The 27,531-nt window shown below is 41.2% G+C and overlaps 1 protein-coding gene across 1 annotated transcript in view; it reads right to left on the reverse strand.

Annotated features, from left to right (window-relative positions):
• Positions 1-27,531, reverse strand: part of OPCML (opioid binding protein/cell adhesion molecule like) — a 1,088,088-nt gene that overhangs the window by 927,828 nt on the left and 132,729 nt on the right. The window lies entirely within an intron of this gene.

A 27,531-nucleotide genomic window follows, 5' to 3' on the forward strand; every position in this document is an offset into this window, starting at 1 on the left:
CTGTCTTGGTTTAGCTTGGCACCCAAAAACCTTCATAGGCTGACCTCAAGCCTAATCTCACCTCTCTCTCTCCCCATCTTGGGCCACATCAAGGTCTCCACACACACTGTGACTCTAATATATGACACCATCTTTGTTCCTGAGCTTTCAGCTCAGAAGGCGTCCTCTTCCAATTGAAAACAATTTACCATGCTAATGGACATCAGAGGAAAGCTAGGATGCCAATCCTTATATCAGACAAATTAGATTTTAAACCAAGGATTATAATAAGAGATGAGGAAGGACCCTATATCATACTTATAGAGTCTGTCCAACAAGAAGATCTAACAACTGTAAATAGTTATGCCCTAACATGGGAGCAGGCAATAATATTAAGCCAGTTAACAATAAAATCAAAGAAACACATCAATAATAATACAATAAGTAGGGGGCTTTAACACCTCCCCTCACTGAAATGGACAGATAATTGAAGCAAAAGATCAACAAGGAAATAAGGACTTTAAATGACATACTGGAGCAGATGGACTTTGCAGATATAGTCAGAACATTCCATCCCAAAGCAACAGAATACTTATTCTTCTCTACTGCAAATGGAACAGTCTCCAGAATAGATCACATCCTGGGTCACATATCACATCTCAACCGGTACCAAAAGACTGGGATCATTCCCTGCATGTTTTCAGACAATAATGCTTTGAAACTAGTACTCAGTCACAAGAGGAAAATTAGAAAGAACTCAAATATATGGAGGCTAAAGAGCATCCTACTAAAGAATTAATGGGTCAACCAGGAAATTAAAGAAGAATTTTTTTAAAAATTCATGGAAACAAATGAAAAAGAAACACAACTGTCAAAATCTTTGGGATACAGCAAAGGTGGTCCTGAGAGGAAAGTATATAGCAATATCCTGAGAGGATAGGAAAGTATCCTCCTGAGAGGAAAGTATATAGTTTCTTGACCTTGTTCAAGAAACAAGAAAGTTCTCAAATATACAACCTAACCCTACACCTAAATGAGCTGGAGAAAGAACAGTAAATAAAGCCTAAACCCAGCAGGAGAAGAGAAATAATAGAAGAGAGCAGATATCCATGAAATAGAAAGCAAAAGAACAGTAGAAGAGATCAATGAAACTAGGAGCTGATTCTTTGAAAGAATAAATAAGATTGATAAACCCCTGGCCAGACTTAACAAAAAGAAGAGAAAGGACTCAAATTAATAAAGGCATGAATGAAAGAGGAGAGATCACAACCAACACCAATGATATACAAACAATTTTAAGAGCATATTATGAGCAAATACATGCCAACAAATTAGACAATCTGGATAAAATGGATGCATTCCTGGTGAGGTATAATCTACCAAAACTGAACCAGAAGAAATAGAAAACCTGAACAGACCCATAACCAGTAAGGAGATTGAAGCAGTAATCAAAAATCTCCCAACAAACAAGAGTCCTTGGCTAGATGGCTTCCCAGAGGAATTCTACTGAATATCTAAAGAAGAATTGATACATACTCTCCTGAAACTGTTTCAAAAAATAGAAATGAAGAGAAAGCTTCCAAACTCATTATGAAGCCAGCATTTCCTGATTCCCAAACAAGAAAAAGACCCCATCAGAAAGGAGAATTAGAGACCAATTAGAGATTTTTTTTTCATGGGCTGCAAGGTTGGTTCACCATCTACAAATCAATCAATGTGATACAATACATTAATAAAAGAAAGAACAAGAACCATATGATACTCTCAATAGAAGCTGAAAAAGCATTTGACAAAGTACAGCATCCTTTCTTGATCAAAACTCGTCAAAGTGTAGGGATAGAGGGTACCTTCCTCAGTATTATAAAAGCCATCTATGAAAAACCCACAGTGAATATCATTGTCAATGAGGAAAAATAGAGCTTTTCCTCTAAGGTCAGGAAGATGGCAGGGATGTCCACTGTCACCACTGCTATTCAGCATAGTGCTAGAAGTCCTAGCCTAAGCAACCAGAAAACAAAAAGAAATAAAAGGCATCTGAATCAGGAAAGAAGTCAAACTCTCCCTCTTTGCAGATGATATGATACTTTATGTGGAAAACCCAAAAGATACCACTCCAAAGCTGCTAGAACTCATACAGAAATTCAGCAAAGTGTCAGGATATAAAATCAAAGCACAGAAATGGGTTGCATTTCTATATACCAACAGCAAGACAGAAGAAAGAGAAATTAAGGAGTTGATCCCATTTACAGTTGCATTCACAAAACCATAAGATACCTAGGAATAAATCTAACCAAAGAGGAAAGAGTCTGTACTCAGAAAACTATAGAATATTCATGAAAGAAATTGAGAAAGACACAAAGGAATGGAAAAATGTTCCATGCTCATGGATTGCAAGAACAAATATTGTGAAAATATCCATGCTACCTAGAGCAATCAAATGCAATTTGGATAGGGATCCAAATAGCATCAACTTTTTTTCAAAGAAATGGAACGAATAAACCTAAAAATCATATGGAACCAGAGAAAACCCCAAATAGCCAGAGGAATGTTGAAAAAGAAAACGGAAGTTGGTGGCATCACAATTCCAGACTTCAAGCTCTATTACAAAGCTGTAATCATCAAGACAGTATGGTACTGGCACAAAAAAGCAGACACATAGATCAATGGAACAGAATAAAGAGCCCAGAAATGGGCCCTCAACTCTATGGTTAATTAATCTTCAACAAATCAGGAAAGAATGTCCAATGGAAAAAAGACAATCTCTTCAATAAATGGTGTTGGGAAAATTTGACAGCCACAAGCAGAAATGAAACTGGGCCGTTTCCTTATACCACACACAAAAGTAGACTCAAAATGGATGAAAGACGTCAATGTGAGACAAGACTCCATCAAAATCCTTGAGGAGAACACAGGCAGCAACCTCTTCAATGTCAGAGCAACTTCTTCCTAGACATATTGCTAAAGGCAAGGGAAGTAAGGGCAAAAATGAACTATTGGGACCTCATCAAGATCAAAAGCTTTTGCACAGAAAAAGAAATAATCAACAAAACCAAAAGACAACTGGCAGAATGGGAGAAGATATTTACAAAGGACATATCAGATAAAGGGCTAGTATCCAAAATCTAGAACTTATCAAACTCAACACCCAAAGAACAAGTAATCCAATCAAGAAATGGGCAGAATATATGAACAGACATTTCTGTAAAGAAGACATCATGTGTCAATAGACACATGAAAATGTGCTCAAACTCACTTGGCATCAGGGAAATGCAAATCAAAACCACAAGGAGATACTACCTCTGCTCAGTCAGAATGGCTAAAATTATCAAGTCAGGAAATGACGGATATTGGTGAGGATGTGGAGAAAGGGAAACTCTCCTACACTGTTGGTGGGAATGCAAGCTGGTACAGCCACTCTGGAAAACAATATGGCATTTCCTCAAAAAAAAAAAAAAAAAAAAAAAGAAGTTGCAAATAAAGCTAACTTACAATCCAGCAACTGCACTACTGGGTATTTACCCCAAAGACACAAATACAATGATCCGAAGGGACACTTGAACCCCAGTGTTTACGGCAGCAATGTCCACAATAGCCGAACTTGAAAAGAGCCTAAATATCCATTGGCAGATGTATGGATAAAAAAGAAGTGGTGTGTATACAATGGAATATTATGCAGCCATCAAAAATGAAATCTTGCCATTTGCAAACATGGACGGAACTAGGGGGTATTATGCTAAGCAAAATAAGTCAATCAGAGAAAGGACAATTATCATATGATCTTGCTGATATGTGGAATTTGAGAAGTAAGGTAGAGGACCATGGGGGAAGAGAGAGAAAAATGAAATGGGATGAAACTAGAGAGGGAGAAAAACCATAAAAGACTCTTGATTTCAGGAAACAAACTGATGGTTGTTGGAGTGGAGGGGGGTGGGAGGGATGGGGTGGTTGGGTGATGGACATTGGGAAAGGTATGTGCTATGGTGAGTTCTATGAATTGTGTAAGACTGATGAACCACAGACCTGTACCTCTGAAACAAAAAATACATTGTATGTTAATAAATTTAAAAATGCAAAAAACAAAATAGAATTCTGTATGTGAAATACTACAAAATAAATAGGCACTGCCAAAAATGTGAGCTCTAGTCTTTGTTTTTATGTTTGTTTCCCCAATCCTTAGAATAATAACCTGTCACTGAGTAAGGACTCTACATTTCTATAGAATTCATTTTTTAAAAAGTAGACTGGGCCTTCTGAAAGGGAAAAATAGCTGGCAGAGCTCTGAGGTGAGGCAGGGAGTTGAGGTGGCAAATGAGTTACATCTTTTCAAAATATTTGATTTAGGTATATATTCTCAGGATTTGAATCTTTCTTTATCATTGTTATGCTACTACCCATACATCTGCTCCGTCCCCTCTTTTTCTCTTCTTTCCCCCCCCTCCCTTTGGTCTGTCTCACACACACACTCACACTCATACTCAGTCTCAGCCCCCAGGAATCTCTTCTGTGCTTCAGCTGGCAGGATCCAGACAGGAAGTCAGCAGGATCTATGCAGGCTACAGCAGCCTTGCAGAGGATCTCATAGAATTGTACCAATACATATTAGGAGTGCTTCCAATGGGAAGTAACAATTTCACGGACAATGGGTTAAAGAAATAGAAATTTCCCTTCTCTTGGAACATAAAGTTTGCTGCCTGTATTCTTCTTAAGGATTTTGATGGATTCTATTCTGGAGATATTCAAAGAGGCCATCTGGGGTCCAGGCTCTACCTTCCATGTTTCCCCTCAGCATGTGGGCTTTTGTGTTCCTGCTTGCCACCTCATCCCCATAAAATGGCTGCTCACATTCAAGGGAAGAAAAAAGGAAAAGGCTAATGACAATGGTAACTGAGCTTTTTATCGGCTATGGAAAAGCTTTCCTGGAAACCAACTTCCACTTATATCCCACTGGCCATAAACAGCTGCAGAGGAGGCTAGAACATCAGGGAAAATGGTCAGTTCTTGGAACGGGACAACAGCTGCCCCAAGCAAGGGATCCTAGGTACTGGTAAGGGGCATAGGAATTAGGGCCACTAGCAGTGCTCCCACACCCCATACTACTTCTTCCTTTCATTTTACTTTTAACTTTGAGTGGGCTTGTCTTTGAAACACATAGGCTAATGGCCAGAGAAACATGATACCACCTTCCTCACCTTTCTCTTCTCAACAAATGCTTCACCAATTGTTGACAGGAAGGAAAAAAAGTATAAATCAGGCCATGAATACAAATCCTGCTGGGAGAGTCTGCAGGTGCTGTGAGCCCAGCCCTGTCACTATTTATTGAAGGCAGGGAGGTGAGCAGGTCGGGAGCACGAGGCTGCATGACTAAGTGCCATCAGCTGCGAGCGTCAGCAAATCTTCTGAGGAGACCAGAAAAAAGAAGGGCAGCATGGCCTGAGCTAAAGCTGAACTTTTCCCCCTTCCCTTTGGGGAAAAACAGAACTCAATATGCCCGAACGACATGATAGAAAAATGTCAAGACAAAGGCCTAAATTATACTGAATTGGGGCTTGAAGTCTGGAAGAAAACCAGCAGTTCTCTCTCCTCCTTTGATCTTCATGACTATACTTGCATGGTGAGGAGAAGGAGCCAGGTAGATATCAGGGTGAATGAAGCAGAATGTCTCGAAGATAGGTATTACATTGTCCAGCCCAAGTTTGGAATCAAATTAACTTCCTCCCAGAAAGACCCAGATTCCTACTCCTTAGCATTAGCAATAACAAGATTTGTTCTCATATTTACAAGATTTAATTTCTAGAGCAAATTAATGTTGAGATTACGTAGTCCTTTCAACATTCACATGTAGGAGCTCTGCCTTTAAGAGGTGTGTGTAAGGCTATGATCCTGTCCAAGATTCCACCCACCACATGTCAATGCCTATCACCCAGCACGTGCCAACTAAAGGCACAGAGGAGCAGTGCAGAGGATCCCAACGTGGTGAGCAGTGTGTCTTCATTCACCCACTTCTTTGTGTCATCTACATCACGAAATATACTTTCCAAGACACGAGTAAAGTTCTTCATGTACCTAAAGACACACGTGTGTTACCCTTTTCTCTGACTCCGTTCCCCACCCCCTACCCCAAAACACACACACACACACACACATGCACATGCACATCCATATACACACCCCACCATCAGCTCATCAAGGGAAGCTGAGGGTGGAGATGGTTCCTCAAGTGCCAGAAATTCATTGACTCTAACTCTGTAAATGAAAAGGGAAAAAAAAAAATCCTCATTGTCAGCGTCCACTTTTGTTTCTTTGAGGATAGCACCTCTTTCAACAGCTGACATAAGGGAGAAAAAGACAATTAAAATTTGACATCTTTGCTCATTCAGTTTACCTTTGCCAAAAACCACAGAAACACAATTGGGCTTTTTGAGCAAGTCAGTAATTTGGGGGAAGGTGGCACAGTTAAGAGTGGTTCAAATTTAGCATCTAATAATAGCTCAATTAAGACACAGATCCCATCTGTTTCTACTTGAGCTTTGCAAAACCCAAAGACTAGTTATTTTCTTTTCCTTTTCTTTTAACTTGTGTAACCGGCCCTTCTTCCACCACCCTCACAAACACCCACAGAGAACTTGCCATTCTCCTTCAGGGAGCTGACCTCTGCTTCCTGATTTAGCACCCCATTAGCCACTTCTCTGGCACAGAGCAGCCCAGCATCTGAGCCCAAATGTGGGGATATTTGAGCACAAACTGGACCTGTTTCCTGACGCAGCATGAGTCTCCACAGTGCCTGCAACTTGTGTCTCTGTCTAGCTACAAAGATGGGAAATTTCACTGTCTGTTCCTCATGCCCTCCAAAAATTGGTGAGAAATGGTACAAATGGCCTTGGCGGTCCTTAAAGGAAGGTTCCCTTCCAGGGCTCTTCACTGAGCCTCCGTTATGTTACTACAGATAAGGAATTGGTGTTCAGAGCCCTCACACTTTCACTCCCTTTGGTTCTTATTAGTCCAATGTGGAAGCTGGAAAGGAAGGAGGTGGGAGAGAAGGAAATTTGAGAGTTTTTTATGTGAGTGTGTTGGCAACAGGGAGACAGAGTGGGGGATCAGATTCAACTGCTCAGGTTGAAGAGAACCAAGGCAATAGTATTGTCAAAGGATTTGTTTCCCACCCAAGCTCTTTGGTCCAAGGTAAGTGTACCTTTGTCTCCCCAACCCTGCAATGGAATAGAAACCGAAAAGATCCTTGGAGTTCACCAACCATGTTAAATAATTTGAGCAGACCATGAAGGGCAATTTACTCTTCCCACAATAGTGCCATGGAGTTTCCCACTGGACGGTTTCTCTTCTTTACCCACTTGTTCCAATAAACATCCTATTTCTTTCAAAACAAATGATTATCTTTCCAACTTTCCTAACCCTGCCTCCAGATTCTATGTTCTTGCCTTGACAGTTGTGTTCACACTCTCTTAGGGTCATGGGAGCAGAAGAGTCTCTACCAACAGATTTTTATTATATGGATTCCAAGCTGTTGTTCTCTGGTTTTAAAGGGAAAAAGTAAGTGGGGCCTAAGAAACTGAGACATGAAACTCTCAGTCTACACCAATAGCCTCTGATTATTTACTGTCGTATTTATTTTTAGTGTTGGTTTTAAGCCATATTCAGGCTGCTGATAAGCTCTGATTAATAATGAATGAGCACTAATAAAAATTGGCATTAATTTAAAAAAAAAAAGAAGAAGCCAAGCAAGACAATGGACAAACTGAGACTTCCCAATCAATCACTAGCCCCATCATTATTTCTGAAGGGTGTTTATATAAGCACAAGAGAGAAGAGGGATGCAAGATAAATCCAGGTAATGTCTATAATCTTTTAAAAATCCTGAACTCGGGGCACCTGGGTGGCTCAGTGGGTTAAGCCTCTGCCTTCAGCTCAGGTCATGATCTCAGAATCCTGGGTTCGAGCCCCCACTGGGCTCTCTGCTTAGCAGGGAGCCTGTTTCCTGCCCTTCCCCCAGCCATCTGTCTCTGACTACTTGTGATCTCTCTTTCTCTGTGTGTGTGTGTGTCAAATAAATAAATAAAATCTTAAAAAAAGATCCTGAACTCTTATAATATTCATTAAAAAACTCAATGTGCAGATATAGAAACAGTAATGAGGTATACACTTTGGATATGACCTGTGCTTTTAGAAGGATGCTGTTACTATTCTTGAGCACATTACTCAACTTAGCAGAATAAAGGACTGGATTCAATGTCTCAAGACTTTGTCCTAGATATACAATTCCTCACTTGACTTCTCTGTGTCAGATAAACATAGCTATACAATTAAATGAATTTAAAACTTCTACAAGAATGCCTTCTAGATTTTCAAAAGAATGGTGATGTTAAAAATCAAAAGCATTCTTGATCTTGGGCAGAGGGCCAGGAAATCCCATCAACAAATATTCAGAACAATCAGATCTGGTGTAACCAAGTCTCAAGTGATTAAAAAGGCTAAACCAACTCCAAGGGTATTTGTCTGCCCTCTTGTTTCCAAGAAAAGGAAAAGTATGAGTCCTGACTTAGTTTGCAATAAAATTAATAATTTGTTATGCAATAACTTAAATCAGTTATCATATTGGCATAGAAATTTCTTGTCCTTGTTAAGAAAATACTTAGGAGCAAAAACAAATGAGATATGTATTCCTAAACAATGTTAAACCAATAAGTTCACTCTGAGCAAGCATTACTACAAGGAACATCACCCTCAAACTTGTCAATGTGGAGAAGGTTTCAAAAAAAATAAATAAAATTCAAGAGAAGAGGCCAAGTCATTAGCTTTATTGAGAAATGCTACAGAAGAGGAAAGCTTTTTAGCAGGATAAGAGTAGTAGCAGTAAATAATTGAATCAAAGCACAAGGCCAGTTGGCATATCTGCACTTTTCTAACCACACACACCATATTTCATCATGACATAAGATATTGTCACAAAGTACAGGGAGTCATGAGCTATAATGGAACAATACATCATTCCACAACCCCATACCATACACTCCAAACTCCATGGTTTTTAAAAGAATCCCCAATTCTGTACCATTCAACACAAACTGCACCCCCAAAATCAACTTCTTCAGATTTCTACTATAGTTAAACAGAACTATAATGAAAGGTGAAGAAAGCTTGTGCTAACACCTGACCATGCAGTATTTGAAAAAAAGCATTAAATTCAGTCAGAAGACTGAAGTTAAGTTCCTGCCCCATTATTCTCCAGCTTGTGATCTTGTGTGTTCAGTCATGTCATGGTGAGAGAGCAAATGAGAGAGCATTGGCTTTGGAACCCAAGTCTAGAGGTGAAATCTTATATCAACTAGCCCACCAACTGGGCCTTAGTTCAAGTTAATATTTGGCTCAATTTCTTCATCTGAGAAATGGGGCAACAGGAAGAAAACCACAGATTTATTTTCTCTTGGAGTGCCATGAAGATTAAATCAGAAAATGCATATGAAAGATGTTGGTAAGCCTTTAAGGAGCTATCCTAATATTTGTTACTGTATTTAACTTCTATAGACCTGACTCTTCTCCTTTATCAAATGGGGGTTAAAATGAAGTCCCTTTCCTGCCTCCTTACAGGATTTTCACAGGACTAAGCAAGCTCATGTATATGGATTTGTTTGAAATAATAAACCACTCCATAAATGATTGTCATTATATTAGGTTAACCTTGAAATTCCCAGTATCCTCCCACTGAAACAAGCTGGGCCCTCTCAAAGCTCAGTGTCCTTCATTCCTCATTCTGGTGGCCTTGTACCAAAGAACTTGCCTGACATATTAACAATCCAGCAAATATTGCCATTCTCGTATATTCCATCCTTCCTTTTCCAATTTAAATAATTGTTTGCATAGATCTGCATAAGTTATACATCAGTTGTTACTTAGGCATTTGAGTTGAAAATAATCAAGCTATTATTAACACTCATTCCTTTTTTTCTTCTTGTATACTGAAAAATAAAATGTTCTTCTCTTCAGAGAAAAGCATATAGTTTACAATAAAAAGTAAAGAACAGAAATGAAACCAAAAAACCCAAAACAAAAACAATACAAGGTGGTTATTGTTCATTTCCCATTCCACAAGTTCTGACACTCCAAAAACTGCCTTTACTACCTATGACCTTTTGGTTAGTTGACTATCAAAACTTTTTTTCACTTCCACTTTCACTTTTCACTCAGAATAGCCTTATTAGGTTTTTGCAGATTGTAAACATGTTTTTATTATAAAAACTAAATAATACCAAAAAGTATACCTACATCTTACATATGTATATATTCACCAATATGTGTGTGTGTATATATATGTGTGTGTATATATATACATATATAAAACCTGCCATATTTCATCATATTTCTGCCAAATACAAATCCATAAGTGTTAAGATGTTCATAGTTTTTCATCATATGTATATACCATAATATACTTAACCATTTAATTTAAATTGCTTCTGATTTTTCACTAGTATAAAAATGCTGTAAAGATAACTTAAAAAACTTTGAATGTACGCCCACTATATGATGCAGCCATTCTACTCCTAGGTCAACCTAGAGAAATGAAAGTATATGTCTACAAAAAGATAGATGTTTGTAGCAACTTTATTTATAACATCCAAAACTGTAAGCAACCCAACAGTGCCCCCATGGGTGGATGGCTAAGCAAACTATGGTACATCCATACAGTAAAATGAATGAATCTCACAATAATTATGCTCGACCATAAAAGTTAGACAAAAAATAATTTTTACTATAGGATTCCATTTCTATAAAAGCCAAAAAATGCAAAATAATCTAGAGTAATAGAAATAAAATTTATGGTTGCTCTAGAGTGAGGGAATGGGAAGGCCTAGATGGGAGGCATTACCAAAGGATATGAGACATACAGGATGAGGGATATGTTTACTATATTAACTGTAGTGATTGTGTCCATATATCAAACCGTATCAACTTATACAGTTCAAATATGTGTAGCTTATTGTGTGTCAATTATACCTCAATAAACCCATTAAAAATGGTGAGAAGTGTCTCTGTGAACTGGTGGAATTCCCTCTTTGGAGTCTTTTTGCCTTGGGTACTGATTATAGGCATAACTTCTTAACAGAATGTCCTGCTACCAATCTTCCTACAGACTATTCCTTTTGCTGGATTAAACTTCCTCAAGCTCAGTTCTGATCAAAACTTCACATTTGCTCCTTATTTTTCATTTAATGAATTCTCCATTCAAACTGCTTATTTTGGCATGCAAGAACCACAATGACGTGGCCCCATCTCCCTTTCTACACCCCCTTCTCCCACTATCCATTTTCATGGAGCCCATGTAGCATATGCCAACTGAGTAATCAACTGGGAGTGGCACTTAAGTAAATCATTCCATGTATAAGACTCAATTTCCTCATCTGTAAAATGGGACAGTAATTATAATTTGACTAATACATTGTAGCAAAAATATTTTCAAAGAATTTTAAACTGTTAGGTAATACCGTATTACTCTGTCTAGACATCCGTGCTCTCATTCCTCAACCTTTGTACATGCTGTTCCCTTCCCCATCTTTACATATACCCATTCTGCCCACTCTCTGTGACCATTTCCTCCACATAGTCTTCTTCTGAATTTTCATAATCTGTGAGACGCATTTGCCTCATGATACTTACTAATCAGTTTGTCTGCTTGTCACATCCTCAAGTTTGTATGCTTGCCATAAAAGCATGTAACCTCCCTTTCCCTCCACATGTTTTGGTAAGTTGCTCAAAGACAGGACTGCCTGATTCGCCTTCGTCTTCTTCCCCATCTCCATAGCAGATACTGTGCCACAAAAACTTGCTCTCAGGTGAAGGGAAAGAATAATCCCAGGTACGCTGTCCTCTGGCATGAGTCATTATGATTTAGGTGTCATTTCTCAGCTTCCAAGAAGAAAATAGCTCTGGAAATATTTTCAGAGATAACCTGAGAACTGAACTAAAAATTTGATGCTCAAATGGCAGTGTCCAGGATCTGGTACTATGCCCTGACATGCCCACCTTGTGTGGCCTGGGTAACGAGACTAACTTGGGATCTCCTGATTATTTCCAGTAAGCTCCCTTGTCGTCCTTAGCTGAGCTGTTGCTGCAGCCTTCAGTGCTACTAAAAAGATTACACGTTCCTAATAGTCTCTTGCCCGGTTTTCTTCTCTGAAGCTGTCAGCTCTCTCGGGGCAGACACTGCATCTGTGCTCTCACAGCATACAGCACGGTGTGAGGCACACAGTGGTCATAAAATAAAGTGTCTCAGGAATCTCAAGATAGAAGTATTGGTTCCTCGTTGTTCCTCATTTCTAGTCCTTTTCTAATGAAATGATGTGTCCATATTTTGGCAAAGAAGTTATAAATTCTTTCACTAGAAAGAATCTATTCCATAATGATCATTGATAACATGCCTGATATTTATGATGACAACAAATCCTAAGCAAACAAATGCCCAGTGATGGAAGATTGTTAAGTAAATTATGATCCAGCCATATGCTGCAGTACTGTATAGCATTAAAAATAGTATAAGGATGATTTGTAAAAGTAAGATAGCCACATACATAAAAATTACCCAAAAATTACCAGAAAGATTGTAAAACCCATTTGTAGTCAATAATACAAACACCTGTATCTATAGCTATATATCAATTCATGTATGGAAGCATAGCTAGAAGGATATTTACCATCAGTTGAACAGTGGTGACTGCTTGGAGTTGAGATTATATTATGAGGCATTTTTAGTTTTCTTATTTGTCTGCACTTTCTAAATTTACCCATTAATATGAACTATTTGATAAAGAGAGTAATTGGGTATAGCTATGCATATAAATCAGTGGGTCGAGATAGAAGATATCCAGGGGGACAAGAAACTAATGGAGTGAAACTTGTTAATACAAAATCACAATAGAGTAACAATCCCTTTATATTGTAACTCTGAACATTTTGCACTGAAGAAGCATGAAAACTGCTTTGGTCTAACCTCTTACCCAGTACAGAAATCTTCTCCACAGCAGCCCTCATGGTGTTTTGCAGGGCAACAGGAAAGAAGGAGGAAGAGAACGGGTAAAAGGAAGTAAAAGAAAGCAGAGAAATAATGGAGGGAAGGGGGAAGAGGCAAACAGCTGCCTTAGTGTTTTCATATCCAATAAGAAATGTTTGTGCAAAATGAAAGCAAGTTAGTAAAAGCAGGACACACAATTCAGGAATGAAGATTTGCATCATTGCACCAGTTAGGAAATCCTACCAGGTTGAGGTGCTGCCCGAGGGCAATGGGCACATGCCATGGGCGTGCGTGAAAGCATGAAAGCGTAGTTCAAGCATGAAGTTGGGTAGGGCATTCATATCACATGTAGAAGAGTGTATAGGGATTTGGAAGAGCCAAATTTGGGTGTGTGGGGATTGGAGGAGTCAGAGGTGCTGGATGTATATCGTTCTTTGGCTCCGAAGTTATCCTTCCATACTTCGGCCTAAACCTGGAAGCCTGAGAACTAGATTTTCTGGTCAGCTCATATTGAGAATACCAACTGAGACTACAAATTGAATGCAAAAGACAGGGTATAAGAAGGATGCTTCTGTCCTCTTTTCCCGTGTTCCTGTCCAGTGGACCCAAGGTGACAGAAGAACCCTGGGGGCTGCAGTTGGCTTCAACATCTAGTTTTTGTTTAGAAATCCCAGAACTAGTCTCATCATGTTCTCCCAGAGGTGCCCCGTTTTCAGAAATCTGAACGCTAACTCCATGGGGACTGTCTTCTGAGCTGCTGTGTCCAGTGAGTTCCACTCCTTTCCTTTTCCCTCCACCTCCACTAGTGGTAAATCCTTCCTATGGTTATCTTGGGGGTACTAATTCATTTATTTTGGCCCTTTTAGTCTCCTAATTCCGGTGTAACTAATTCTTTTTACTGAATTCTCTCTGTTGGAAATACCTAGTGTGGTTTCCCATTTCCTCAGTGGACACAGATAAATATAGAGGTAGAGAGGGAAAAGATGACCGTGAAGCATGTGTTTCCCCTGTGTCAGGAACTATGCTCAGTGCTGCTAGGACATTACTTTATTTTAATGACAGGCAGTTCATTCAAGACCTTTAGGGTGAATCAGTTCTTTGCTGAACAGTACCAGTTGTTAAAAAGTTTAATATATGACACTGAGCTGAGATCTGCCTCCCTGTAATCCTAAGCATTACTCTTTATTCTGACACCAGAAGCCATCCAGTTGATCCAATTTTTCTTTCTATGCTTCAGACATTTGGAAGAAGTTACGTCTCCCCAAAGTCTTTCCTTTTCGAAATTAAATATCTCCAATCCTTCGACCATTTTTCTTCAGATGGGATTTTTATCTTTTCCCTTCACTTTCCTAGGCCACCTCCCTTGAACCAAAGTTTTGTGTCAAGATATCTCTCCAATCCTGCCCCAAAGAGAACAAAATATTTCACATTTTGTATGGCCTCTCAGGGAACCTGTAAAATCACTACCTTCTTTATCCAAACATCAGCTCTGTATTACATTTAAAGTTTGGGTGTAGGTGTTGGCTGTGGGCGGGACAGTCGGCTTTTTTCTCCTGTTGTGCCAATATCCTTGCAAGGGTCCCATCTCTAGACACAATCAAGTCACATCTCACACCCCTGCAAATTGGAAACTAATTGCAAATATTCACCTTTACCGCGAATGGCTTTCATTTTGTCATTGTTTTCATCAATTATTTTCAGTAATTGAAATCTTTTTAATCTTGACTTCCTTTTTCAAACATTGTTGACGATCCAGGTTTTTGCTCTATGCAGATTTGATAATCATACCTTTTCTTTCACCGTGTAAGTCTTTGAAAAAGGCAGAACCAAAAACAGACCTACATCACCCATGTATAAGGATTTTCCAAATCAACCACCCCAAACAGTTTTGTTGTATGCACATTGAAAGAATCTGTGTGCCTTCTAATTAGTTCGCATGCTAATGATTTGTTCTAAAATTGACTCCCCACCCCTCACCCTCCCCACCCCCACCCGGAGATCACTATCTTGCTGGATCCCCCTACTTCTAGCCTCTGGGCTGAGCTCCTCAGAGACCTCCCTCTGTGATCACACCCATCTCTCTAAAAGCTCCACTTATTTTTCTCCTTAGCAGGACATTTGTGATTCTGTATTCAGAGCGCCCCCATCTTTTTTAGCTATCATCATGACTAACTTTTCCTTCAATTTTTAAGTACGTATTTGCTTGAAGTCTCAAATATGTGCCCATCTAGTATCTCCTTCCTTATAAGGTAAGTTCCCATGTTCTTAATCCTTTCATGTTAATGTCTGGCCCTTCCTGGACAGGTTAGGCATATTTCTCTGAAGGGAGACTTAATTCAACTTTTCTCAAACTGTGTTTCCCTAAATGTCAAATGCTGTTACATAAAAGTTGTGTTCTATAGTTAAATGATTTTGGTAGATTCTGCATATAATAGCTGTCTGTTGGTGATTCACAGTGTACATTAACCTATTAAAGACTCTGAAATGTCCTGTAGTAAAGAAGCTAGCTTCACCTTAATTAACCTAACACCTCCCCTACTTAATTGACCATAGAACTCTTCCTGGAATATGCATTAATAGCTGTGAGACTACACTTCTCTTAGAACTTTCAGAATACAGCTAGAAAACAGTTCGGGTAATATTGATTAAAAGGATAATATTGTCTCTGTATATAAGCTTGTTCAGCTTTTACTAATTATGTGTTAGATTCTGAAATATGGCTTAAAACTTGGTGGCAGAGGACTGAAATAAAAATGGCCGGAATATAAATAGAAAACCAGGCAAAAGGTAACAGGATCATGAAAGTGGATGCAGTACACGTCACGTGAAGTGTACTGGAGAGGGTTTAAAGAAATAACATTTCATATAGACTAGAGGATTTTGAAGGGCCTCAGAGGGTGGGGGGTGGGAGATTCATTCACACAGTTTCAGTTTTGGAAGGGATATTGAGGCAAACAATTCCTTCAATAAGTCACATATATATTTTTAAGTTTTTTTTTCGAATTAATCTCCATTAAACATGCCCTTTTGTCTTTCCTCAAAAGTATGGTACTCTGAATGTGATATGCCTAACATGGAATAAATGAAGACTGTCACCACCCTTCTGGTAGAATATTTCAATATTTCCTAAAATTCTGTTTTCTTTTTTGATAACTTAGACTGTATTGTCTTAAATTACGCTTACTGTCAGTGGAAATTTTCTTAATTGGTGCCTTAGCTAAACCATATTTCTCTTATCCTGTATCTTTTTAAAGATTGTTTTTTTAACCCAAAAATGTGACTTTATATTTATTCCTGTTCAATTCAATATGGTTACATTCAGTTCACAGTCTGTCAGTTTCATTTTTGATTCTGAGTTTGTCATCCAACATATTTAGCCTCTCCCCCAGCTTCCTGTCATTTCCGATCTTATAGGTATGCCTTCTCTTATATGGTTATATGTGTCCTCATTTGAGTCATCTATGAAATCCCAGGACAGGCCTAGGACAAAAACCTGAGGACCTACAGAACACCATTCACAGGCTATGGTGTTCCACACATGGGTTATGTGCTCCAGAAAGGCCATCAGCCCTGTGCATGAAGAGAAAGGGGAGAAGAGCAGGAAATGAGATTCACTATCAGTTACACCCAGAGTTTGAATACCCTGAATGCCACTGGGGAGTCTGGCAGTGGGGACGCTCTGGTAGGCTCAACATGGAGACTCGAAACACATCAGCTGAGGCAGGACTGGTATGTTGACTAGATAAAGAGGGATGGGCTGACAGACCATGCCACAGCATAAAGAGAGGGTGGGAGTCTGACCTCCATAAGTGGCAGAGACACCAGGAAGATAGAAACCACAGAGAAAGACACATGGACAGTAGAAGAAGTGAGGGGAAGCCCAAATGGAAGCTTCTGTTTCTGTCTCAGGGAGCAAGAACATGTGTGCTAATAAGAGAAGCATCAGAACTCAGCATGGTGTACAAGGAATTAGAGATTTTATAGAACTTACACACAGAGGTGTTGGACAGCATGTCTATGGTGGAGACCTGTTTTGCAGACTTAATTCTTCCGGAGTCAGCTGTGATAACTGACTTCACAGAAAGGGACACTCGGCTCTGGAGAGAGCATGGAGCATGAAAATAAGAGGAAGAAGAAAGAATGTGAGGGAATTTCTGTGTTCAAGGGAGAAGGGAACAGAAGGAACCAGAGGAAGAGAGAGTACAGAACAGTCAGGTAAGCACACAGAGACTCAGAAGTGAACGGTATTCTACATGCCAAGCAAGGCAAGATTTCTAAGGAGTTCCTGATTCAGGATCTGTTTGTCCAAGTTCATGTCAGTGTTTGGACACAAATACTTTATGGGGATGTGTTCATAGAGGCTGTTTCATCACTCGTCTTAGAGTCCTTAAAAGAGCCACTTAGGCTGGAAAGTGTCACAACCCCTAGCTGCCTATCCCTCCTGGGGGGAGGGGAGCTCAGAGCAGAAGCTCACCTTCCCAGGGTGGCTGCCACCCCTCTTTGGGGCAACAATTCTCTGAGGGCATCACAAGTCAGGGCAAGTGCCAGGCTGTGATGCTCCATCTCATCAATATGCCTCTTCTCTACTTGCCTCCAGCTGCCAACTAATTTGGGGAGGCGGAGGGATGGAAGGTGGTGTTATTGCTTTTGACTCGGCTTACTGTTTTGGCCCTTTACACATAATCTGCCCCCTGACCCAGCATTAGCATAATGCTCATTAATCAAGCTCTGGCCTCCAATTAATGGCCAGCTGTGTGGATGCCGTGTATTTAATAGCCTCTGAATCAGTCAGGCAAAAGGTTAGGCAAATGATTTTGGCAGGAGGGGTGGGGAACATCCTAATTTTGAGAGAGCCCAGAGGCCTCTACCCATGCAGTAAGCATGTTTGATCTCGTCTGTGAGTGACTGGGGAAGGAAGCCAGGAGCCAGTGTTGACCAAGTCTCCTCCAGCCCCTCCCCCAACCCAGATGGACTGGAGACAACACTCTCTTCCATCCTTCTGGCCTGGGGTTACACACCCCCACATCACTGCCCAGGCAGCCAGCCAATGAAGAAAGCCCTGATTTATTGCTCTTGGCAGTGTCTAGGCTGGGCATTTCTATAAACCCAGGACCGTGGCTGACTAATAAAACATACACTCAGATTCGCCCCTCAATAAATGTCTTTCAACCTTTAATCCTGTTTGTTGCAGTCTTTAAGGGAGCATTGATTCAGTGGGCAATGAGGGCTTTTCCTCCCATCTATCTCGTACCGATCAATGTTCTGTCACCCCACTCCATCCAGCCCGACAAAGGAGAAGCCTCTGAGGGGAGAGGAGGGCATCTCTCCAGATTTATTTCACTGCTTATGAAAGGAGTTTTTAAAACTGCCACCGGAATCCCGCTCCTACACAGTTTTTCTGCTCCTCAGCTATTCTAGTTGACCTCCTTGGATTTGGAGCATAGAACCCAGGTCACAGATCATAGCATGGACACCAAGGAGCCTTTGTACAACTCATCCAAAACACAAGTTCTAAGTTCCTTCTCTTTGCCACATTCCCCTCTTCTGTCCTACTTTCCCCACCTTAATGTTATATAATTTATATATAACATATAACATATAATATATGTAATGTTATATAATTCCCCACCTTAATGTTATATAGTTACTATCAAGAGGCACCAGTCACTGAGGCTTTAATCCTGAACCATGTCCATTCTTTCCTCTCCTTCATGCATGTCCAGACCATTGCTGCTTCTTGAATGTACCTTACTTTCATCTCGGGTCATCTCAGTTCAGACTCTAGATACCTCTTATCCTGACCACTGCAAGAGCTCATTAACTGATAATCATTATTCTGGCTCCTCCCTAGCAATCTCCTTACATGAATTGCTGTGACGACACTCTTTCTAAAACACAAATCTGATCACATCATTTCTGATTCTAAAAGCTTGGGTAACTCACTCAAGTTCACACCGCTGGCAGCGAAGATGTAATCTGCTGCTTTTCCACCTGAGATACTCACCCCCTCCCCATGTAAACTGTTTCAGGGCAGGGATCAGATCTTTTGCTTCTGTTACCACCACTCATTTCCCAGCATCACACAGTGCTCAGTATATTAGTGAATGTCCAGTAAATATTTGCTCACTGAACATTCCACAAACTCTGTTCTGAGATTACGTGAAGCAAGAATGTTGGCCTTCAGAGATGCTTTATTTGGGAGCCAGCATCAGAAAAGTAAAAGAAATTGAGGTTCTTAGAAGGTGATTTATAAACTTAATAGAATCAGGATCAGCTGTTTATCGTTGAGCCATAAATAAGCTTATGGGTCTAACCTGTTGCCTGAAACTCCATGTTTCTAAGTCAAGGACAGAGTGAGCAGAGAATGTCAACATGTGTTGCCTGCCTTGGGTAAATCAGGTCTACACTCACAGTGAGTGGAGGGAGGGGTGTATGGACGGCACCAGGGCTGACCAGCTACTCCCCCAGGCACAGCATGGACAGGGAGGTGCAGGGGGTGGCCCAGAGGAGGACCATGCCCTTCCCTGCTCACCTGCTGACCTGTTCGGAAAGTCACTTCCCCATGCACTTAGCCTCTCCTCAGTGTCTTTAGTAGTAAAGACAGGCAAATGTGCCTGTGGTCTGCCAGTGTAAATGCCAGACTACCCCAGCTGTGCGACTGAATTAACAACAGTGTATCCAATTTCTGGGGAGACTTTTGACAGCAGTTTTCTGACAGCCCTGTAGATTAATGTGCCCACCAAACACAACTGTGCTGTGGAAGCCAACTACCCAGCACTGACATCCCACTTGCCACCCCCCTCCCACCTGGCACCCATCGCCTTTCTCTCCCTTCCAAGCCACAGGCCAGAAGAAAGCAGGAATTGTCAAGATTAGCTTAGACGGTGGCCTCAAGTTTATGGTGTTAATATCTCACTCAACCATTGGCAAGAAAGACACTAATAAAAGGAGAAGCCAACCTAACCAGATGAGAAATGAAAGACAATGAACTCTGTGATGCTGTTTTCTGTCTCCTTTCTGGCATTGAAAATCAAATTGAGATGCAAGTTAATTCATTTTTGTTAGCTTCCTGTTTTATCAATCCTAGCTCTTGTGGCTTACACCAAAAGGAACCTTCCAGCCCTGACTCCCATGTGCTGAGTTCTGACGGCTTCTCCAAAGTGTTGCATAGCCAGGTGGCTGTGAGCCTTGTTAGAGACTTACCCCAGAGTTTACCTATGGTTTTTCAGGAGACAGCTCCTTGTTCCTTGCTCCCTTGCCACAGTCCTCTTCAGAGAACCCCTAGGATGGACACGTGACACCTCCCTGGATAGTGGGCTCTGAGAGAGTCCCTGAAGCGTTCCATCCCAAGCTGCCCTGACTGGACAATGGGCAGATGGTTGGACATAAGCTATCGCTCTGACTAGAAGATGATGAGAACGCAAAGCACTGAGATAGAAAAGGAAATACACCAAAAAGGCAGACCAGCCTCCCAGACGATCCTGTGGTCTGCCTTCTGGTGTTCCCATCCTTGTGAAATCCCCTCCTTGTTGCTTGTGGGCAGGATTTAGTGACTGGTAATGAGTAGAAGGAAAAGGAACGAGGATGGGAAGCCAGCTGCCCTCTGGAGAGGCCCTGCGTGATGAGGAACTGAAGCTCCCGGCTGACGACAGCCCGTGAGTTTGGACTTGGATCCTCAAGCCTGGTCCGTCCTCAGATGCCTGCAGCTGTGGCTGGTCTGTTAATTGCTAGGTCTCTCAAAGTCTCTAAGCCAGAAACTCTCAGAGAAGCCTCTCTCAGATTTCTGACCCTCAGAAATGGAGATAATAGTGTTTGCTGCTTTAATCTACTAAATTGTGGGGTAATTTTTTATGCAGCAATAAAAAACTAATGCATTTGGCTACATGTGTTTTGCTTTAATTGGAGGCAGAAGCTAAGTCTTCTCTCTTGATCACCTGCAAGCAGAGCAACTAGAGTCCTGTCTTCTGGCTTGGTGCTGCAGCCTCAAAATTAGGAGAGAGGAAGAAAGGGGACATATGGGGAGCCTGCTCTGTCCCAGTCACCATGTTGGGTTCTTTCCTAAGCTTGAGTGTGTTCAATCCTGCCCCAAACCTGTCTTTTACTGACGAGGAAGCTGGGGTTTGGAAGAAGGGTTTGCCCATGTCGTGAACGTCCACTGAGGTCATCAGAGTCACATACCCGGTGTGTGTGTCACATACAAACGGGGGCAAGGAAGTCATCTACTTTCTTGTAAAATACTATAGTCTCTTTCATCTGTAACATAGACAGTCTTCCAGAGAGGATGGAGAAAAAGCTGGAGCAGCAGCAACTTGGCTCCAGAAATTGGTTACAAAGCAGAAATCCAGATGTTTTCTTTTTTCTCTCTCCAAACATCAAATCAGGCGGCAGCTTGCAACACTCTGTGTGGCCCAGCTGAAGAAATTCTAAACATTGCTTCAAGGATCTAACTCACAACTCATCTTAAACCATCACAAGAAGACTCCCATTAGAGAGGGAGAGGGAAGTGTGTGTTAATGAGCTGAAGTGAGAGAATGGGTATGAATAAGCAGAAGCATGAATACAGCATACGAGGCAAATGAAATAATCACCCAGCTTCCCATTGTTACAACGCAATAAATTTAATGTAATTCCTAAAGGCCAACCCAGTTTTTTCTTTCTCTTTTTTTAAGCCCTTTTTACATTTCCAGAATTATACTTTAATTAGCATAACATTTAAATTAGCGAATGGAATCTTAATTAGCGGAAGAAATAGACTTTTGTTGGAGTGGTAACTAAAACAAATAAATCCACTTCCTCTTTCAAGAGCAGTTTGCTTATGGCGCATTTAATAGCCTAGTGTACCATAAACAATTTGAGGGAAAGATAAGTAATTAAATTAGAAGACACACTGGCCAGCTCCCAGCTCCAAGGAACTATTTTTTCTCTTGCTCTCTCAAAAGGGCTCCCTCCCCTTCCTCCTTATCTTGGGGGTCTGGGGGAGTCTCTGCACTCTGAGAACTAGCACGTGAAACCCTGTAGACCTTGCTGGATGTTTCCCACAATTACAATTTCTTGATGATTGGCAGGATAAAAACATTCCTGAAGCCCCCCTGCTTCTGTTTTTCCCTCTGAGATGTCCTTTTTTATTTCACTGGGTCAAGGAAAGAGTCAAGCAAATCAGGGTAAGCAATGACTTGCTTAAGAGGTGACACTCCTTCCTCCTTTCCTCACTCGTTCACTCTTACCCTCACTCTCTCTCTCTCTGCCTCTTGGCTCTTGGCACAGTGACCATACCTCATGCCACCCTGTTGTGTTTGGGAGAGAGCAGTGGCCAGGTCTGTAAGGGCACGCAGAGCATCACCCAGCAACAGGAGCAGAATAAGGTGGACACTCAGAAGTGTCCCTCAGAGCTGACAGAGGAGTCTTGGAGGCTGCAGATGGGCCACCTGCCCATCATATCTCAGATGAGGAAATAGGATGAGGAGAAAATGAAAGGACTTTTTCTGAGTTGACCAGTGGGACAGCATCCCTCAACTCAAATATCCTGGTCTCAGTCTATGCCCTTTGTACCATATTCTGTACAAATGTTCCTCAAAGACATGGCCGGAATTTCAGAGACAGTTCTTAACAAGGGGTTAACCTTGGCTTAAACTGGAGGCAAGATTCAGGCTCAGGGCTCAACGGGGTCTCTGACTGGAGTGAGGAGCAGGCAGGTGGCCAACCTCACCATTCAGGGCTCACCCTCCACTCAGGACCCAGCAATTCACTTGTAGAGAGGCCAGCTCCCATAAGAAGGCAAGATGCCACTTAAGTGTGATTGATGGCATTAGCATAAAGGGGCACAAACACCCTTTATGGATGAGAGAAAAGGTATGGTAGACTATGTCCCAGTCCTGACTTATTGCAGGCCTGGTCCTGCCTTTCTTCACCTTTTCAATAAAAGGAGTGGATGAGACAGCCTCTCCAGGCAGCAATCCCACCACCACGGTTCTCTCAGAAGTTACCTGACAGAGTCACCAGATAGAAAAACTTTGGAAGTGAATTCCCTTATATTAATTCCTTTATTCAGTGTTTATGTTTATTCGATAAATATTTATTCAGTGCTTGCTACATTTCAAATATTTCCCTAGATAGAAATACAGGGTGAACAAGATAGTCAAAATCCTTGTCTGCATGGGCTTGTGATTCTAATGAAGTCAGACTAGCAAATGTATGGCATGATCTCTATATAGGGAAGAGTGCTATAAATAAACCTAAAGACAAGGGCATTAATTCAGAATGTGGGATAAAGACCTGCCTCAGTTATAGAAACTGAGACATATAGAAGTGAGACATCTGATGGTCAGGCAAAAATTTTCTGGAAAGAGGGGTACTAAATGCAGAGACCTGAAGCAGGAGCTAGCAGTGTATGTTTGAGGAGAACAAGAAAGCGGTGGAGAGAATGGGTGAATGAGGCCAGAGATATGAAGGGGCAGATACACACGTGGTCTTAGGGTCTGTTCGTGGTTTCTATTCTGTATCTCAAGCAAAGCTCTGCTGCAGATGTATTTGCCTTATAAGACTGTTGTAAGGCTTCATATCTTTATCTTCCTCACACTATGATGACCACAAAAAAAATGCCCAGCATAATGATGATGATGATGATGATAATAATAATATATTTACATAACAAAATAATTATATTGTAACAACTGCTAAAAAAAGAGGAGTGCTTGTTTAGCATGCAGAGATACCACGGTATAACTGATACATCCTTTGATCTTCCCCACTTGTTTCATTTTGCCCATTTATCCCTCATCTGTAAGCTGGAAACTAAAACTTTCAGAACTATTTGGAAAGAGTTGTTATTCCACTCTTGATCTTGGCCTTTGGGATCTGCCAGGGGAAAGGGGATAAACAGGGGACTGGAGACATACAAGAGTTCTGGATGTTTACCAAGTAGCAACCATCCTGAGGCATAGTTGACTGGGAAAAGCAAGTGTCTCTTTCAAAAGACTTGGTAACATAATCAAATGTTGCATTTCATTTTAGTCCCCAAATTAGACGTGGTGCTGAACCAGGAATGGCAACCAAAGCTGCAGCAATGAGAGGACGGGTTCTTTCTAGAGAGAGATCTGTAATGAGGAACTTGAAATTCTCTGTTCTGCCTTGGTTCATTTTAGTGAATTCCAGTGCCTGTGAACATGTGTCTTCCTCATTGTCTAAAAATGCCTCCTTAATTGAGCAATCCTTTAATGATAGATTTATCCCAGATTATGAGGCTAAATGTGACAATAGTGTAAATGACTTCAGACACTTGAAAAGAGAGATAATAAAAATCAAATTTAATTGATAATGTATTATGTGCCAGGCATAGTAGTAAGTGCTTTCGATGTGTTGGCTTTCATTTGGCCCTCATATCAAGCATGCACAGTTGATTCTTTTATCATCCCCATGGGACAGATGAAGAAACGGAGGCCCACAGAAGGGTAAGATCACTTCACTCACGATAAGTGGCAGTGGTTAAGAAGCGACCCCTAGAGCTCTGACCTCAGGACTCGACTCTCGCTATATAGAGCAGTTTGCTATATAGCGGTCAATCCCCAATAAAAGTGGAGTTTCCTTGCTGCCAGTGATGACTGGGATGACAGCTGATGGAGCTGGCCTCTTAGGGATTGACTTCATACAGAGTAGCATGTCAAAATTCCTATCCCTGAGGATAAAATCTTATGTCCCACCTAAAACATTCATTCTTAAAATGAAAATATGTAGGGAAGGGAAAACAGCAACTTCCCATCCCACTGAGGGATGGAGGACACTGAAACTGTCCTGAGGCTGACAGGAGCAGACACCGAATGGATGCGCGGGACCTCAGGCTGGTGCCCAGGCCTAGCTCCGCCACCTGCTGGTTGCAGCCCCTTGGGCCAGTCACTGTGTCCTTCAGTTCTGACTTCCTTATCGATAGCATGTAGCTAAAATTTATCTTGAGAGACTTTAATCAGAATAAAAATGAAATGATATATGTATTTAGCGCCGTGACGGAATAAAAGCTCAAACATGCTCTTTGTTGTTATCGACATACATTGTATCTTACGATATGGAAGGCTGATTTTGATAGAAGCTTGGCCCTCATAGCTGAATAAATAAATGATCACAAGACCCGTCTCTAGACTCTCATTCCTGGTGCTGCTCAAAAGACGTGATTTAAGACGTCTTCGATACAGGACCTGTATGCCTGTTGTCCCAGAACCCTCCTGAGTGCTTGCCCCTGGTAAATATGCAATAACTATTATGAATTGACAATGAGTGAGGGTGTCTTACTCCAGTGAAAACCAAGCCATGCCTACATATGACTTCTAAAGGCCCAATGCAGAAACAAACAAAACAAACGAAGGCTCGTGCAGGTGCGGGAGGTAATTGAAGTCATCACTGAAATACTTTCCCTTTTTTAACCTTGTATAAGAACATACCTTGTCAAGACTCCCCACCCTGAGGACAAAGATAAGAGTACCTCAACTGCTAAGTGAACTTGAGTCATTTAATTCACTGTTTTAAGTTGAGCTGAAGAATTTCTGCCAGATTTTCTTTCAGATTTAGGATCCTACAACACTAGGATCCATGTGCATTTATCCAATAAGAAGAAGTATCTTCCAGTCAGAAGGAAAATAGGTATCAAAATCTGAGAAAATAAACAGTGAAATGCAAAAGAGGTTGGGGTCCAGCCAAGAGAGGTAAGGGGAATTTCGAAGAAACTCTTAGCCTTCATTTAATCAATTGGGAACTTAGGAGGTCTGACAGAGGAAGAAGGCCTGGTATGCAGTGCAAATTATATGCGGGATCATCCCAAAAGTTCAGTGGAGTTTGGAAAAGAATCAGGACCAAAATGGGGAGACCAAACCAAAGAAGCATTGCTTCTATTCCCTGCCCCCCAATACTCCCTGTGAATAAGCCAATGGAAGAAAAAGCTTTTCCAACGGCAGGCCCCCTCAATTCCACTCTGGCCAGGCAACTGCAGAGAGCAATAAAACTTTAATGGCTCCCAGTGGGTCGATTCAGCAAGAAGGAAAATGCTATAAATCTCACCCGATGCTTATGTGCAGCTTAAAAACAAACGGCTCCAATCACACTTAGCAGAGCCAGCCAATTTCCCCAGCATGGGAACATAGCATAGGAAGATTTACCCACCTACAGAACTCATGGAAGGAGAAGTTTGGGGAAGAGAGATGGGGAAAGAAAGGTCAGCTGCAGAATGAATGTCAACAGTTTTGCAATGGATGGTGTAGTGCAGAGATGCGGCTTGAATATGGCTGTCCTGCCAAGCAGCAGTGGACGGGCAGCCTGGATGAATCGTCCCTGTAATGAGATGTACCCATGGAGACACATTTCTGTGAAGGGACCAACTTGCTCTCTGACACTGCTTCTCCAAGCCCACAAGGACACCCACCTGTCCCCTGGGGGCTCCTGTCATTTTAGTCAGTGTCCCAGCAGCTCCAAACATCTTATTAGCCAGCACAGACACGTGATGTATAAACATGGATCCTTGGAAGTAGTAGTCCTCCTCCATGAGGATTCATTGAGGAAGTATTTATTGAGCCCTATCATGTGACAGCCCAGTGCTAAAGTTCTTTTTAACATATCATGTTGTTTAACATTGAAAACAATCTGAGAGTTAGACGGTTTCCCCCTCTTTGACCAATTAGGAAGCTGGGATTCAAGGAAGTTCCATACTTTGTTCAAAGTTATCCAGATAGAAGAAGAAGAAGATAGGAGTAGAACTGAGGAAATCAGCCGAAGTGGGACAAGGTAATATTCTGCCTTCTTGTCTCAGTTCTCACACGATAAACAAATGTCCCTTTTGAAGTCCATTAGGTGCCCTGTGTTTTGCATTGTGAAGCTTTTTGGTGGTAGCTTCCCTTCATAAAGCAGCCCCACAGGTAGGATAGAAGCACTATCTAGTGCTAAATGCAAGACAGCTGTAATGTGGCTTACGGAGAAATACATGGGTTGGGTAAGCTGTGCACAGGCATGAGTTACAGTGCTGTTGGCTGAGCTCAATGCTAATTATTACATATATATTTATTATTATTAATATATATTTATTTATATATATATATTTTTTTTTTTAATGGAAAGCAAGATCATGTACTGATGGGTTGAAAAAAATGTGACCAGAGGCTTGGAGGTCCCCAACTCTTCATTTCCCTCAGGAGGAAGTCTTCAGGGTTTGCTAATTCAGTGTTTGTGATAACTTCATTCTACTACCAATAATAGGAACTGATGGTCCTGGGCCTCTACCCCATAGAACGCCTGGGTCTTACTTACTCACTTTGGTAGCTGTATGGCCCCAAGCAATCCACTCAAGCGTGTTTTCTCATTTATACAATGACAATAGTCACAGAATCTGTCTCACCAAGGTGTTGCAGCTGGCCAGAGAGATAAAGTATGTAGCATGACAATAGATCCAGCTGTTGTGAATTTGTTGTCACCAGTAACTCTCCCTGGCATACGGAGGGCAATCTCAGGAAAGCTATTCACTGACCTCCTTCAAACTCTTCAGACTGGGTGACTTTTGGGCA

The sequence above is a fragment of the Mustela erminea genome, chromosome 9 (genome assembly GCF_009829155.1).
Source record: "Mustela erminea isolate mMusErm1 chromosome 9, mMusErm1.Pri, whole genome shotgun sequence".
Lineage (NCBI taxonomy): Eukaryota > Metazoa > Chordata > Mammalia > Carnivora > Mustelidae > Mustela > Mustela erminea.